The sequence below is a fragment of the Phacochoerus africanus genome, chromosome X (genome assembly GCF_016906955.1).
Source record: "Phacochoerus africanus isolate WHEZ1 chromosome X, ROS_Pafr_v1, whole genome shotgun sequence".
Classification (NCBI taxonomy): Eukaryota; Metazoa; Chordata; class Mammalia; order Artiodactyla; family Suidae; genus Phacochoerus; species Phacochoerus africanus.
In genome coordinates, this window is record NC_062560.1 from 122456554 (window position 1) to 122471687 (window position 15134).

The following is a 15134-nucleotide window of genomic DNA, read 5'->3' on the forward strand; positions in this document are numbered from 1 at the left end:
GACAGTTACAAAACAATGAGTTAATCAAATGCTAATGTGGACTTGGATCACTTCAAATGGTAAGAATATAACTTGTCTGTAAAAAGGTCACTGTTAGCTCATATAGGGGAAGTAACTATACTATTTCAATGTAGATAGCAAAATAAAATGTTTTCAGTATAAGTTCCAACATTCATTTGGTATCAATAAAATGGTCCAAAATATACTTGAAGACCAAGTTATAGCTATGTTGAAAGAATTCCTTTGAAAGAAGATGGGAAATGAGAAATTTATAATGTGCATTACTTCCAGACTGCATTACTCTTTGAAAACGTATGACCAATCAAAATTTTGTTATTATTGTTACAATTTTTCCCTTTATATGCACATCGTTATGATAAACTAAAGCTCTCGTTTTCTGGGCACACACTCTTCTGTAAGAATAGAAAGAACAGTGAATCTTTAGTGAAAGTAGATATAGAGCCTAGCTTGGGTTTTGAGGCAGTTATTTATATTCTGGTATAATATAAGTACTCAAAAAACAATCTGCTTTGTTCTGTGGCCGTAAAAAAGGGAAAGGAATGGGTACCAAGTAGTTCTTAGGTGATGGCTGAATTTCCAGACAAATTCAAAAGCAGTTTCAAAACTTGAACTTTGGTGTTTCCGTTTCCTGTAAGTAACACATGGAAAAGCTTTGCAATGTTAAGCATGTGTTCATTGGTAATGGTCATGTTTGTTAACAGTCTCAGTCCAACTAGCTGCACAGTGGGCTTAAGGGAACCACAGAAAAAAATCCTCACAGACTAGATGGATATTTCTAACTTGCTTTGCTGTTAAACATTCACACTTAGGTTACTCAGTGCATTTAAAGCCTTGCCTTTAATCCTTTGGCCAGGATTGTTGATTATGTTCCAACAGTTGGAGTACCACCCAACTAAAAAATTATGGTTTGTTTAGCTGAAGGGGCTACATTGTTTCCAGAGTGATCAACATTTTTCAATAATTAGAGAAAAAAAATTTTTTTAAGGTTTTGGTAATGCATCTCTGCATAAGCCTATACATACATACATATATACATACATACATAAAATAATGAGAAATGAAATACAGCTCTCATCCTTTGTAAATCACGGGTTGGTTGCCAATTTGAATGATATTTTTTAATCAAGAAACCTATTCCTAGTTTTATTTTTAATTTTATTTAGAAATATAAAAAAGTATATATATACATCATTTTTTCTTCAAGTTTTATTGAGGTATAATTGAAATAGAGCACTGTATAAGTTTAAGGTATATAGCATAATGATTTGACTTATATACATCCTGAAGTGATTGCTACATTAATAATTACCAGTAATAATTGCTACTAATAATGTTTAGTGAACATCCATCATCTCATATAGATACAAAATAAAAGAAAAAAAAAGTTTTTGTTGTAATGAGAACTCAAAGATTTAGTCCATTAAAAAATTTAATATGTAATATGCAGCAGTGTTAATTATATTTATCATGTTGTACATTACACCCCTAATACTTATTTATCTTTTAACTGGAAGTTTGTACCTTTTGTCTGCCTTCATCCAATTCCCCCGCCCCCCATCCCCAGTCTCTGCTAACCACAGATCTGATCTCTTTTTCCATGAGTTTGTTTCTTTGTTTTGAAGTATATTTGACCAACAGCACTATGTTAGTTCCTGTTACTCAACATAGTCGTTCGATATTTATATACATTTCAAAATGATCACCGGTATAAGTCTAGTTATGATGTCACCATACAAATATATTGCATAGTTGCTGAATTTATTCCCCACATGGCACATTTCATACCCGCGACACATTTATCTTGCAACTGGAAATTTTCACCTCTTAATCTCCCTCATTTATTTCTTTCCTCCCCTCCATCCCCTCTCTCCTCTGGAAATCACCTGTTTGTTCTCTTATCTATGAGCCTGCTTCTAACCCACCACATTTCCATCTCAGCTCTGGCCTCTAGAGAGCACAGAGCCAAGCTGTGAACAATTGGTATGATTTCCATATTTGGGAATTTTAGCACTTATTTTTGTCCTCTTCTCTAACTCTTTTTTTGGCTTCTTTCTTTAATATTTTTAAATTATAATTGATTTACAGTGTTCTATCCATTTCTGCTGTACAGCAAATGACCCATTTATATATATATATATTCTTTTCCTCATACTATCTTCCACCATATTCAATCCTAAGAGATTGGATATAGTTCCCCGTGCTGTACACTAGGACCTCATTGCCTATCCATTATAAGTGTAATAGTTTGCATCTACTAGTCTCAAACTCCCAGTCCATCCCACTCCCTCCCTGCCCCCTTGGCAACCACAAGCCTCTTCTCTTATATCTGTAAGTGTGTTTCTGTATGTAGATAGGCTCATTTGTGCCATATTTTATTTATTTGTTTTTGTCTTTTTAGGGCCGCATCCATGGCATATGGAGGTTCCCAGGCTAGGGGTCGAATCAGAACTGTAGCCGCTGGCCTACACCACAGCCACAGCAATGTCAGATCCAAGCCGTGTTTGCAACCTACACCACAGCTCATGGCAACACCAGATCCTTAACCCACCTAGCGAGGCCAGGGATCGAACCTGCGTCCTCATGAATGCCAGTCAGATTCGTTTCCGCTGAGCCACGACGGGAACTCCCATTTGTGCCATATTTTAGATTCTACATATAGGTGATACCATATGGTATTTGTCTTTCTCTTTTTGACTTACTTGACTTAGTATGATAATCTCTAGTTCCATCCATGTTGCTACAAATGGGAGGGAGTGGGATGGGTCCAGAGCCTCTCATCATTGTTAGTAGGAGAAACAATGTCAGTTTTTTCCTCTGAATGGACTTACTTTTAGTTCTCATTTCTTAGAGAAATTTGTCATGGGACTCTCTACAAGGGGTATTATATACTGCAATGAATGATAGTAACTGGTGGATTAAAAACTTGAGGGGACTTCTCAGTGTATCTTCTACTCCTTTTTCTTTGCTTTGCTTGAGCTAGTCCTGTATTTCTCCTCAACACTCCAAAGGCAAAAGTTATTCCACCGTTTGTGCTCACCATGTGCTGTCCCTAAACGATGTCACTTTCACCCCTATTATATCCGTGAAACATTTGTTTACATTTGCACCAATTCCAGTTTTCTAGAAGGACTTAAGAAGGCTTAGTCTGCGAGTGCTCAAACATTTAGTTCTGTTATAGGAAGCTGGTGTTAGGGCACACACATGAATATACTGTCATTTTATTTTTCCTCTTATCTAATTATGGTTAGGGACAAGGAGTCTGAGGAAAATGTAGATTATGAAAAACAGCTTAATGGATATGAAGAAAAATATTCAGAAAATTCCAGAGAATCCTGACATATTAGCGTTCTAGAAATGTCTCACCTAAGTTGTTCGTTGCAGCAGTGGCAATTTCAATGAAGGTTTAAAATTTTTTTTAAAATAGTAATAATTTTTTAAAAAGTAGTTTCCGCTGTGTTGCAGCGGGTTAAGTATCTGGCATTGTCTCCACAGTGGCTTCAGTCACTGCTGAGGCACGGGTTTGATCCTTGGCCTGGCACAGTGGATTAAGGATCCAGTGTTGCCACAGCTGTGGCTCATATTCAATTCCTGGCCCAGAAACTTTCATATGCCGTGGGTACACCATATGTGTGTGTGTGTGTGTGTGTGTGTAGATATATGTATAATATGTATGTGTGTATTACCAGACCTTCACATATTTGTACTCAGTTCCAAAAATTAGGTTGAATTTTCTGCCTGTAGATCATCTGGTTAGCATTTGCAGTTACATGTACCTGTTAGTATTTTAATAACTTCTCCCCCACTCCCCCTCAAAAAAAAGTAGAGTGTAAGGTGTTTGTGTAGCTATTACAATAAGAAAGCAAAAAGTACTTTTAAAGAAACTGTATTTTTTCTTCCCCCTATTGTTTTAAATTTTTTTTTGGCTTTTGTGCTTTCCCTGCCCCAGATTCCAACTCAGGCAGAATTTTTCTGGTCATTCTTATGTAACACAAACCACAGAACCTTCTTAGTTTAGGAATAACAATGTCTTGCTCAGTGTAATTGCCATTACTTGACTCTTCTTTTACTTTTTTTTAATTTTAATGATTTTTATTTTTCCATTATAGTTTGCAGTGTTCTGTCAATTTTCTACTGTACAGCAAAGTGATCCAGTCATATATATATATATATATATATATATTCTTTTTCTCACATTATCCTCCATCATGTTCTTTCACAAGTGACTAGATATAGGATTTCATTGCTTATCCACTCCAAATGCAATAGTTTGCATCTATTAACCCCAAGGTCCCAACTTGACTCTTCTTTTAATTTTTTTTTGGTCTTTTGTCTTTTTTTAGGGCTGCACTAGTGACATACGGAGGTTCCCAAGCTAGGAGTCTGATCAGAGTTGTAGCTGCCGGCCTACGCCACAGCCACAGCAACACAGGATCTGAGCCACATCTGCAACCTACACCACAGCTCACGGCAATGCCGGATCTCTTCTTTTATTTTTTATTTTTATTTTTATTTTATTTTTTTTTTTTGTCTTTTTGCTATTTCTTGGGCCGCTCTCACAGCATATGGAGGTTCCCAGGCTAGGGGTCTAATTGGAGCCGTAGCCACCAGCCTACGCCAGAGCCACAGCAACCCCAGATCTGAGCCGCATCTGCAACCTACACCACAGCTCACGGCATCGCCAGATCATTAACCCACTGAGCAAGGGCAGGGACCAAACCTGCAACCTCATGGTTCCTGGTCAGATTCGTTAACCACTGCGTCACGACAGGAACTCCCGGATCTCTTCTTTTAAAGTGAACTTCTTTTTCCCAAGTTCTTCCACACTCCAAGAAGAAGCGTGAAGTTGTAGAAGGCAGGAGTGGTGGCTTACTTGTGGCTTTTCTCATCTTTGTTTTTTTATTTTATTTTTTTTTTGGCTTTGCCCATGGCATGGAGAAGTTCCCGGGCCAGGGATCAAACCTGTACCACAGCAGTGACCCAAGCCATAGCAGTGAAAATGCTGGACCCTTAATTTCTAGGCCACCAGGGAACTCCAATGGAACCTTTGTGGTTTCTATTCTTTTCCTTCTATCTTGCCAACCATATTTTTTTTAATTGAAGCATTATTGATTTATAATGTTGTATTAATTTCTGCTGTACAGCAAAGTGATTCTTTTTAATATTCTTTTCCATTATGGTTTATCATAGGAATTTGAACATAGTTCTCTGTGCTATATAGTAGGATCTTATTAATTGTCCCCTCCATGTATAATAGCTTACATCTTCTAACCCCAACCTCCCCCATCCCTCCACCTTGGCAACCACAAGTTTGTTCTCTGTGTCTGTGAGTCTGTTTCTATTTCATAGATAGGTTCATTTGTGTCATATTTAGGTTTCCATATATAAGTAATATCATATAATGTTTCTCTTTCTCTTTCTGACTTCACTTAGTATGAGAATCTCTAGGTCCATCCACATAGCTGCAAATGGCATTATTTCATTCTTTTTTATGGCTGAGTAATATTCTGTTGTATGTATGTACCACATCTTCTTTATCCATTCCTCCATTGATGGAAACTTAGGTTGCTTCCATGTCTTGACTATTGTGAATAGTGCTGCAATGAACATAAGGGTGCATTTATCTTTTTGAATTGTAGCTTTCTCCAGATGTATGCCCAGGAGTGGAATTGCTGGATCATACAGTAGTTCTATGTATAGTTTTCTGAGGAACCTCCATACTATTTTCCAAAGTGGCTGCCCCAATTTACCTTCCCACTAACTGTGTAGGAGGGTTCCCTTTTCTTCACACTCTCTTCAGCATTTGTTGTTTGTAAACTTTTATGATGGCCATTCTGATTGTTGTGAGGTAGTACCTCATTGTAATTTTGGTTTGCATTTTTCTAATAATTAATGATGTTGAGCATTTTTTTATATGCCTGTTGGTCATTCATATTTATTCTTTGGAGAAATGTGTATTTATGTCTTTTGCCCATTTTTTCTTTTTTTAAAAATTTTTAAATTATAGTTGATTTATCTGCCTGTTTTTCGATTGGGTTATTTGTTTTGTTGTTGGTGTTGAGTTGTATGAGTTTTTTTTTTATATTTTGGAGATTAAGCCTTTCAGCTGCATCGTTTCCTCCCATTCCATAGGCTGTGTTTTCATTTTTTTTTGGTTTCCTTTGCTGTGCAAAAGCTTGTAAGTTTGACTAAGTCCCATTTGTTTATTTTTGTTTCTGTTTCTTATTGCCTTGGGAGACTGACCTAAGAAAACATTGGTACGATTTATATCAGAGAATGTTTTGCCTATGATCTCTTCTAAGAGTTTTATGGTGTCATGTCTTATGTTTAAGTCTTTAATCCATTCTGAGTTTATTTTTGTGCTTGGTGACAGGGTATGTTCTAACTTCATTGATTTACATTTGGTTGCCAACCATATTTCTGATCCTTCCAGTACTGCAGAACAGGGAATGAGAAGTAAAGGAAGCATAAAAATTTGAATTTGACTAGTACTGTCCTGGCGATCAGATGCTTGTGCTTTCTGTGACTGGCATTAATTTAAAGTTCAGGGGTACCTCAGGTGTTCTCATGAGTTTTCCCTTTCCCTCTATTAGGCCTCTCATACATGTAGTCCACTTGACAAGGTAAAATATCTGTGTGCTCCCTTATTCCATTCTTATCCCCTTAGACAACCTACATTACCTTCAACTTTCCCTTTCTGGATCTTCCTTATGGGTAGTCCACATTCAAAAATATTCAAACATTATTTGCCTGGACAAAATCTGGAGTTCAGGTCACCAAGTCCATTGTCTGACTTCTCCCTTCACTATGCCTTCAAAGCTGTCAGCCATCTATTTCTTATACTTTCAGTTTTCCTTGAAAGTATAAAATACCAATTGATGTGTTTTGCAAACTTCTAGGGACTCAGTTTGAGAAAAAGGGAAATTACTAACAAGTCTCTTGAAACTTGTCCCCAATATCTCCTTGAATCCATTCTCACTAGGTCTGTCTTTTCACCTGACCTCTGAATATGTGCAGATATTTCATATCCTCAAAACATTTTCCCTTGTCTCTGGAGAACCCCCAAACTACCCATCCTATTTTTTCTTTCACTTGCTGTCACTTTATCTGTTATTGGGAATGCGCATCTTACCACAGTGCTTGACACCTGGGACATTTCCAGTTTGCTGGTCCTCGTTTTGAGATTTTGTTGGCCTAGGGAATACAGGTTATTTTTAAAAATGAGACTTGGCTTCAAAGGGCAGTGGACTTCTAAAAATTAGGCTGAGCTGAAATTATTAGAAAACTAAATCACTCAGTAGCTGAATATCCCATACTGAGGTTTGTATACTCATAAACTAATTTTTTTACTGTGGGCAAAATATACATAACACAAAATTTATCATCTTAACCATTTTAGTTACAGTTCAACAGTATTAATAAGTACATGCACATTGCTGTGCAACCATCACTGCCATCCATCTCCAGAATGCTTTTCATCTTGGAAACTGAAACTCTTTATCTATTAAATACTAACTCCCTATTCCCTCTCCTCTTAGTCTCTGGAAACCACCATTTGTCTTTCTTTCTCTATGATTTAAACTAGCCTAGGTACCTCACATAAGTAAAATTATAAAGTATTTGTCTTTTTGTGACTACTTTATTGCATTTAGCATGATGTCTTGAAGCTTCATCCATGTTGTATCTATCATATGATAGGATTTCTTTTTTTATGGCTAAGTCATATTCTATTGTGTTTAGACCTCATTTTGCTTATCCATTCATCTGCTGATGGACATTTGGGTTGCTTCAATGTTTTAGTTGTTGTGAATAATGTTGCTGTGAACATGGGTATATAAATTATCTGATTCAGACTCTGCTTTCATTTATTTTGGGAATATACCCAGAAGTGAAGTTGTGAATTATATGGTAAAATTAAATTTAATTTTTTGAGAGACCACCATATTGTTTTCCATAGCAGCTGAACCATTTTTCATTTCTAACAGTAGAGCACAGCGTTCTAATTCCTTCATATCCCTAACAGCACTTGTTTTCTGGGTTTTGTTTTGTTTTGTTTTTTAGTAGTAGCCATTCTAATGGGTATAAGGTGGTATCTGATTGTGTCTTTAATTTGAATACCCTTAATAATGAGTGATGTTGAGTATCTTTTTATGTGCTTATTGACCATCTGTATATTTTCTTTTTTTTTTATTTATTTATTTTTTTGTCTTTTGTCTTTTTGTTGTTGTTGCTATTTCTTGGGCCGCTCCCGCGGCATATGGAGGTTCCCAGGCTAGGGGTCGAGTCGGAGCTGTAGCCACCGGCCTACGCCAGAGCCACAGCAACGAGGGATCCGAGCCGCGTCTGCAACCTACACCACAGCTCACAGCAACACCGGATCGTTAACCCACTGAGCAAGGGCAGGGACCGAACCCGCAACCTCATGGTTCCTAGTCGGATTCGTTAACCACTGCGCCACGACGGGAACTCCTGTGTATTTTCTTTAGAGAAATGTGTATCCAAGTGCTTTGCCCATTTTTGAATCAGATTTTTTGTTGTTGAGTTTTAAGAATTAATATATATGTTGGGGATAATTATCACTTATAAAATATATGATTTATAAATATTTTCTTCTATTCCATAGGTTGCCTTTCTATCATTTGTGAACAGAAATAATTTTACTTCTTCCTTTCCTTTTCTTTTTCTTGCCTAATGCTCTTCCTAGGACCTCCAGTATTATGGTTGAAATGAGTAGTATTTTTGCCTTATTCCTGATTTTACAGTTAAAGCATTCAGTCTTTCAGTATTGAGTATGATGTTTACTCTGGGTTTTTAATATACATTGAGGTAGTTTCCTTCTATTCCTTGCTTATTGAGTGTTTTCATCATAAAAGAGGGTTGAATTTTGTCAAATGCTTATCATTATCAATTGAGGTAATCGTGTGGTATGTTATATGGATTGGTTTTCATATGTTGAACCATCTTTGCATTCAAGGAATAAATCCCACTTGGTCATGGTGCATAATCCTTTTAATGCACTATTAAATGCGCTGTGCTGGTATATTGAGAATTTTTCCATTAATGTTCAAAAGAAATATTGGTTTGTGGTTTTCTTTTCTTATAATGTCTTTGTCTGGCTTTAGTATCAGGGTACTGCTGGCCTCATAGAATGACTTAGAAATTTTTTCCACCTCTTCAGTTTTTTGGAAAAAATCGAGAGATAGTGGTGTTGGTTCTTTTTTAAATGTTACAATTCACTAAATGAAAAAGAATTTTTAGTGAGCATTCCTCAAATGAAATAAAATGGCTACCATTTACCCCAAGAACATTGAATAAATATTGAGTATACAAAATCATCTGATTTTTGCCACATAATATGCATTGAGTAACATTCCTTTTCCTTTCATATAATTTAGAACAGAGGCCCTCAATATTTGGTTTAACATAACATACATACCAGGCTCTGTAACACCTGTGACACACTTCAGTGGATATTCTCAAGGTCCTATGCAAGTACTGAATATGGCATGTTTCATGATCCTTCTCTCTTGGACATAATGTCTCCCCTAACACCCCTTTTTCCTGGTGAACTACTGATATTAAGCTCAAGCATTTGCTCCATTTTACATATATTTATTTAGTGCCTACTATGTACAAGGAGTTTATGTTGATTATGCAAAAGTAAATCTAAAATTCCATCAAGATAAAGTCTGTCTAGTAGGAGTGACAGCAATATAGCATTGCTGATTCAGCAACTACTTAATAAGTAGCTTTCCATGAGATAAAAACTCAGATTCATATCATTGAATATGCCACAGGAGAGCAGTTTGGTAAGGTACTTTGCAAGTGTGTGGATATCAGTATGTTGCTATGGTATCTGATCAAAAGTGTTGTAATAGAAGAGACTACAAAACTATCTTTGTGATGGTAGTTACAGATTGCTTTATGGGATGAAATAAAGGTGTGATTAGGTTATTAACCTTTTGCAGTTTTGCTTTTGCCGTGGAATACGGTCATCCCTCATTTCTAAGGGGCTTGATTCCAGGACCCTTAGGGGATACCAAAACCCACTGATGCTTAGGTCCCTTACATAAAATGGCAAGTTTTGCATAAATTACACATCCTCGTATATTTAAAATCATCTCTAGATTGCTTATAATACCTAATACAATGTAAGCGATATGTAAATAGTTACTAGCACGCAGCAAATTCAAGTATTGATTTTTGGAGCTTTCTGGATTTTGGGGGGGAATACTTTTGGTCCATGGGTGGTTGACCGCAGATGCAGACTGTGGATTTGGAGGGCCAGCTATACTTGAACAAAGGAAGACATAATAAGCCTGCCATTTTATCACCATGTTCCATATTTCTGAGCATGGAAAGGAGCCTTGACAAAGGGATTCTCAGTTCTTGCTCCCTGTCCCTGAATAAAACAGGGTTCCGTACATCCACTTGTGCAGACAGGGCTCACTCCTCGACTGAGTGATAAGAGGAATAAAGTCTAGACAAATAGTGTATGGTGTCACTTATATGTAGAATCTAAAAAATAATACAAATGGATGTAAATGCCAAACAGAAACAGACTCACAGATGTAAAAAAAACAAAGCAGTGGTCACCAGAGGGGAGAGGGGAATGGGTGAGGGACAAACTAGGGGTATGGGATTAAGAAATACATAGCATTGTACTTTCAGCTATCACTCAAGTCTTCTTTACACACAACCAGGCAACTTCTTAGGTGCGTGCTTTTGGAGTTTTCTTTGTAGTCTTCACATGCATTCTCACATCACGATTTTAACTTTTGTGGAAATGTTCCTTGGTCCTCTGTTATAGGAGTCTTATCACCTCACCAACTAACACTGAACTCCATCAATTCTCTGCTGGGAAAAAAAAATGTTTTCTGTGAAGTCTTCCTTTACTCTTGTGATCGCTCTGGTCCTTCTTCTTAAATGTCATATAGCTAATGAGTTTCTTCTTTGTCTTTATCACAGTAATATTATTGTAGGGGGTTCTCAATGTCTCTCTTATCCTCTGTATTGGATGCCCAGCAAAAGCAGGAATTGTGTCTGGTATGTGTGACCTTTCTTCCTGTTTTTTCACATAGGATCCCCTGACACAGGTCAAGTGTACTCCTGATTCCCTTTTTCATTGACTGATGACTCTTGACACTACTTTCTGGTCTTCCTTTACTTCTGTTCAACTTAATGCATCCTCTATAAATCATAAAGTACATAATCTCTATAATCCTTACCCTCAAGAAACTTTAAGTCGAAAGGAAAAAACAAGAACAAGAATCCCAAGAGTAAGAGGTATACAGTGATAAATGCTAAGATGTACTTTTTAATCTGAGTTTGGACAGTTTAGGAGATGGACTAGCACATCGAACCTCCAAAATTATGCTGCAGTATGTGTAGTTAATCCTTCAAATGCCCTCAGTCACTTTCTCTAAAAACATCAGAAGGAAGAAAGTAAAAGTAGACCTTGGAGCCTATTTTAACCTATGATTGCTCGCTCTAAAATAGTTTCTTACTAGACTGCTCCTTCCTCCCTCAGGAAATTGAAATGGCGCACAAAGTACCCATTTCCTTTTTATTTTTATTTTTTCTCCCATGGCTTAAGCACAGGTTTCCAACTTGGCAGGATAGAGCAGGTTGTTTGCAAAAACAAAAGAAGAATCAGTGTTTTCTTAAAGATAACTTCAGTCTAAAAATAGATAATAGCTATTTTATTTGCAGTTCACACCTACCAGCCTTTCTTCGTGTTCGGCAAGCTCCCTTCTGCCTTTTTGGTAAACCAAGGAGAGAAAAGTATCAGGTGGTAAAGGACAAGGACTTCATGCTGTCAACCCTGCCACTCTTGCAGAGTGATACAGCCTACCCCATCTTTAGCAGCATCACTCAGCCCCGCAAGGGACACGGCAGCCCCTCAGCAGGCGCTAGCCGCAAGCCCCTCATTGGCTTTCTCGGCTCCCGCAGAAGTCCTAGATGTTGAACAAAGAAGATGATAAAGGTGCCCAGGCAGGCCCTAGATTCTCTTTTCTCTCCCTCTTTTTAAAAGTTTTTTACTGTAGTTGATGCACAATGTTCTGTCAATTTTTGCTGTACAGCATAGTGACTCAATCACACACAGACACACATACATATATATGCATATATAACTTCTTGTTCTCACCTTATCCTCCATCAGGCTCCAGCGCAAGTGACTAGATATAGCTCCCTGTGCTATACAGCAGGACCTCATTGCTTATTCACTCCAAATGCAGTAGTTTGCGTCTACGAACCCCAAACTTCCAGTCCATCCCCCTCCCTCCCCCTCCCCTAGATTCTCTTTTCAACACTCCTAAAAGACTCAGGGTTACTGGGACCTGCCTGCCTCTGAATTAGGACTCCGCAGTCACTGAGTAATGATTTATCCTTGGGGGAAATTCTGTATTTCTTTTGCTGCTTCCAAAGAATAGTCAGGTCATTGGCCTCATGTGAATTACACATTAACCTGTTTTTTTAAAAAAAATACCTCCTGGAGTTCCTGCTGTGGTGCAACAAATTAAGGATCTGGTGTTGCCACAACTGTGGTGTAGATCCCAGCTGAGGCCTGGGAACTTCCGTATGCTGTGCATGTGGCCAAAAAAGAGAAGAAAATTTCTTCAGCTAGTGTGTTCTTTGAGTCTCATAAAAATGCTGAAAATAAGGCATAGTGAGGTTATCAACTGCATGCACATATGTGAGGAAACAGAGGCACCACGACTCGCCAGACCCAACCTGCCCTTAATCTTTTCAGCCAATGAAAACCTCAACTATGTTTAAAGGACTGACACAGACTGCCAAATTCCTTCTTTCCCACCTCAGAAAGTCCCCAGTCTTTCTTTTCTACCTCAGAAAAATAAGTTTATTTTCTGTTCCAAGAATGGCCCCTATGTTTGAGCTTGATTTTTCTTTCTCTTTTTTGGCTGTCTCACCAAAGAGATAGAAGACCTCTGACCAAGTCTAGATCTTCTGTTCTGTAGACTGTAAAATTCTATTATTTTATTTTTCTTTGTTGATTTATTCCTGGGAAAAAATCTTATTTCTGGTAAATTTCCTGGCAAAGCTTCTTTCTTGGGTGATCATTGTCAAGTTGGGTTCAGTTCAACACACTACTGGATCCAAGTGCAGGACAACCCTTTAGTGGTGCCTTCCACAAAGGCTTGCGGTGGCAGAGGTGTCAAGAAAGGAGCACTGTGTTTGCCAGGCTCTTGATTTCAGTTGCTGGATCTCATTTGTTTTCTAAGTATGTCATTGAGAAACTCTGTATTATATGATGTGTTAATCAAATATTCTAGGCTTTGTGGAAGTGTGTCCTTGTGCCCTGCTGGTAGGCTGGAGTACTGTCATTTCTGTTTGTGATCCTCTATTCTCTTTGCCTCAAAATCAAATAATGTCTGTAGTTGTATCCCAGGAAAGAAAGAGCCTTCCCATACACTTGGGCCACTTAGTAGTTACCAAGAAAAATACACTCTTTTTCCTTCTACATTCTCCTCCAACGCATGTGAAAGGAGGCTGTCTGATTCAGAGTAAGGAGGGAAGTACCGTTTTTACCACGTTCCACCAACTGATTTGATGGGCAGATAAAGTGCTTAGAGGATGGAATAAGGAGAACAGTTCCTTCTGTTTATATGCTAAGCTTCAGGGTCCTAACTACCACTTCCCCCTTGGTTAAAATCCAATATGGCAAATAAAACAATAATTCAATTTACACACGAACTTCTACAACTGCTGTGCATCCCGCCTGGATCCCTGTGCCACACCTTTAAGGAGTATTTATTACAACTCCTCTAAGCCGTCAGGCACTCCATGCTGGGACTAAATGGTTAACAAAATTGACACACATTCCAGCCCCATAGAAATGACCTTGTAGAGAAGGGAGATAGACAATAAGTGGAATAAATGAGTGAATTATAGTAATTTAGATGCTAACTAGCTCTATGGATAAAAATAAATCAGGGGAAAGGAAGGGGTGTGCTGAGGTGTGGTGGGTGCAAATTTCAATCCAGTGGGAGCGAAGGCCTCACCAAGAAGGTGTTATTGAGGCACCATCATGAAAAAGGTGAGGAAAATGGGCCACCTCTTATTCAGCTGTTGGTTTTTTTTGTTTTGTTTCTTTCTTTTTTATGGCTACACCCACAGCCAAGGGCTGAATCCAAGCTGCAGATGCAACCTATGCCGCAGCTGTGGCAACACCAGATCCTTTAACCCACCGCGTTGGGCCAGTGCCTCTGCAGGGATCTGATCCACTGCAGTTGGATTCTTAACTCACTGCACCACAGTGGGAACTCCCTCAACTATGTTCTCTTGAGCCGGTTGTTACCTTCTCTGCGCCTCAGTTTGCTCCTTTGTGATTGGAGGGTAAAGGAGCTACCTGGCAGTTATCTTAGGGTTAAATGAAAATATATTAGTAAACTCCCTACCACACAGTGAATGATTCATAAATAGTAGCTTTATTAAAAATGGATCGCCTTCAGTAATAGTCTTTTGAGGGTGTTGCCTAACATGAATTCATGCGAGTTATTGTTTTCTTTATACCCCTTTTGATATTAATTAGCTTTTTAGCCAACTTTTCTCTCTTGGTTTTTAAATTTTAAAGCTGCCAAGTTGTTAAGAAGTATTAAAAATGTGATCTCCATTCATCAGTTACACTGTCTGCCAAGGGAATGGGACTTAATGAGTGGATTAGAATTGTTAGCTCCCCTGAGTTCATTACTTCCTATGGAGGAACGGAGAGAGAAGCCATCAATAGAAACCTTTAAGAAAGTTTCTATGAGCTAGAAAGAGCCTAAAACACGAACATGGCTTCAAGGAGATTGAAACATGACCTAGCTATAAATATATGTTTGCAAAATCAATCTAGGATAATAAAATGAACATGTAGCTTTTTGTTCTAAATGCCAGAGTTACTTTGCACAGTGTCAACAAGAAAAAGAAATTGAAATGTTACAAGAAACAAAAGAGTCAAACATAATTATGACTAGAAAATGAATCAAAAAGAAATACGTCCCAGTCTGAAAATTGATACGTTAAGCAGTAATAATGCATTCATGTCCAAAGGGGCAAATCATCAATTTAAGGAGCCAGATTTTCCTGGGAGAATTTTTAGTGATTTAGAT

General features: G+C 37.9%; 1 pseudogene; it reads right to left on the reverse strand.

Moving 5' to 3' along the window:
• Positions 1-322: 322 nt before the first annotated feature.
• The window catches only part of LOC125118137 (armadillo repeat-containing protein 10-like), a 45168-nt pseudogene continuing 30356 nt past the window's right edge, over positions 323-15134 (reverse strand).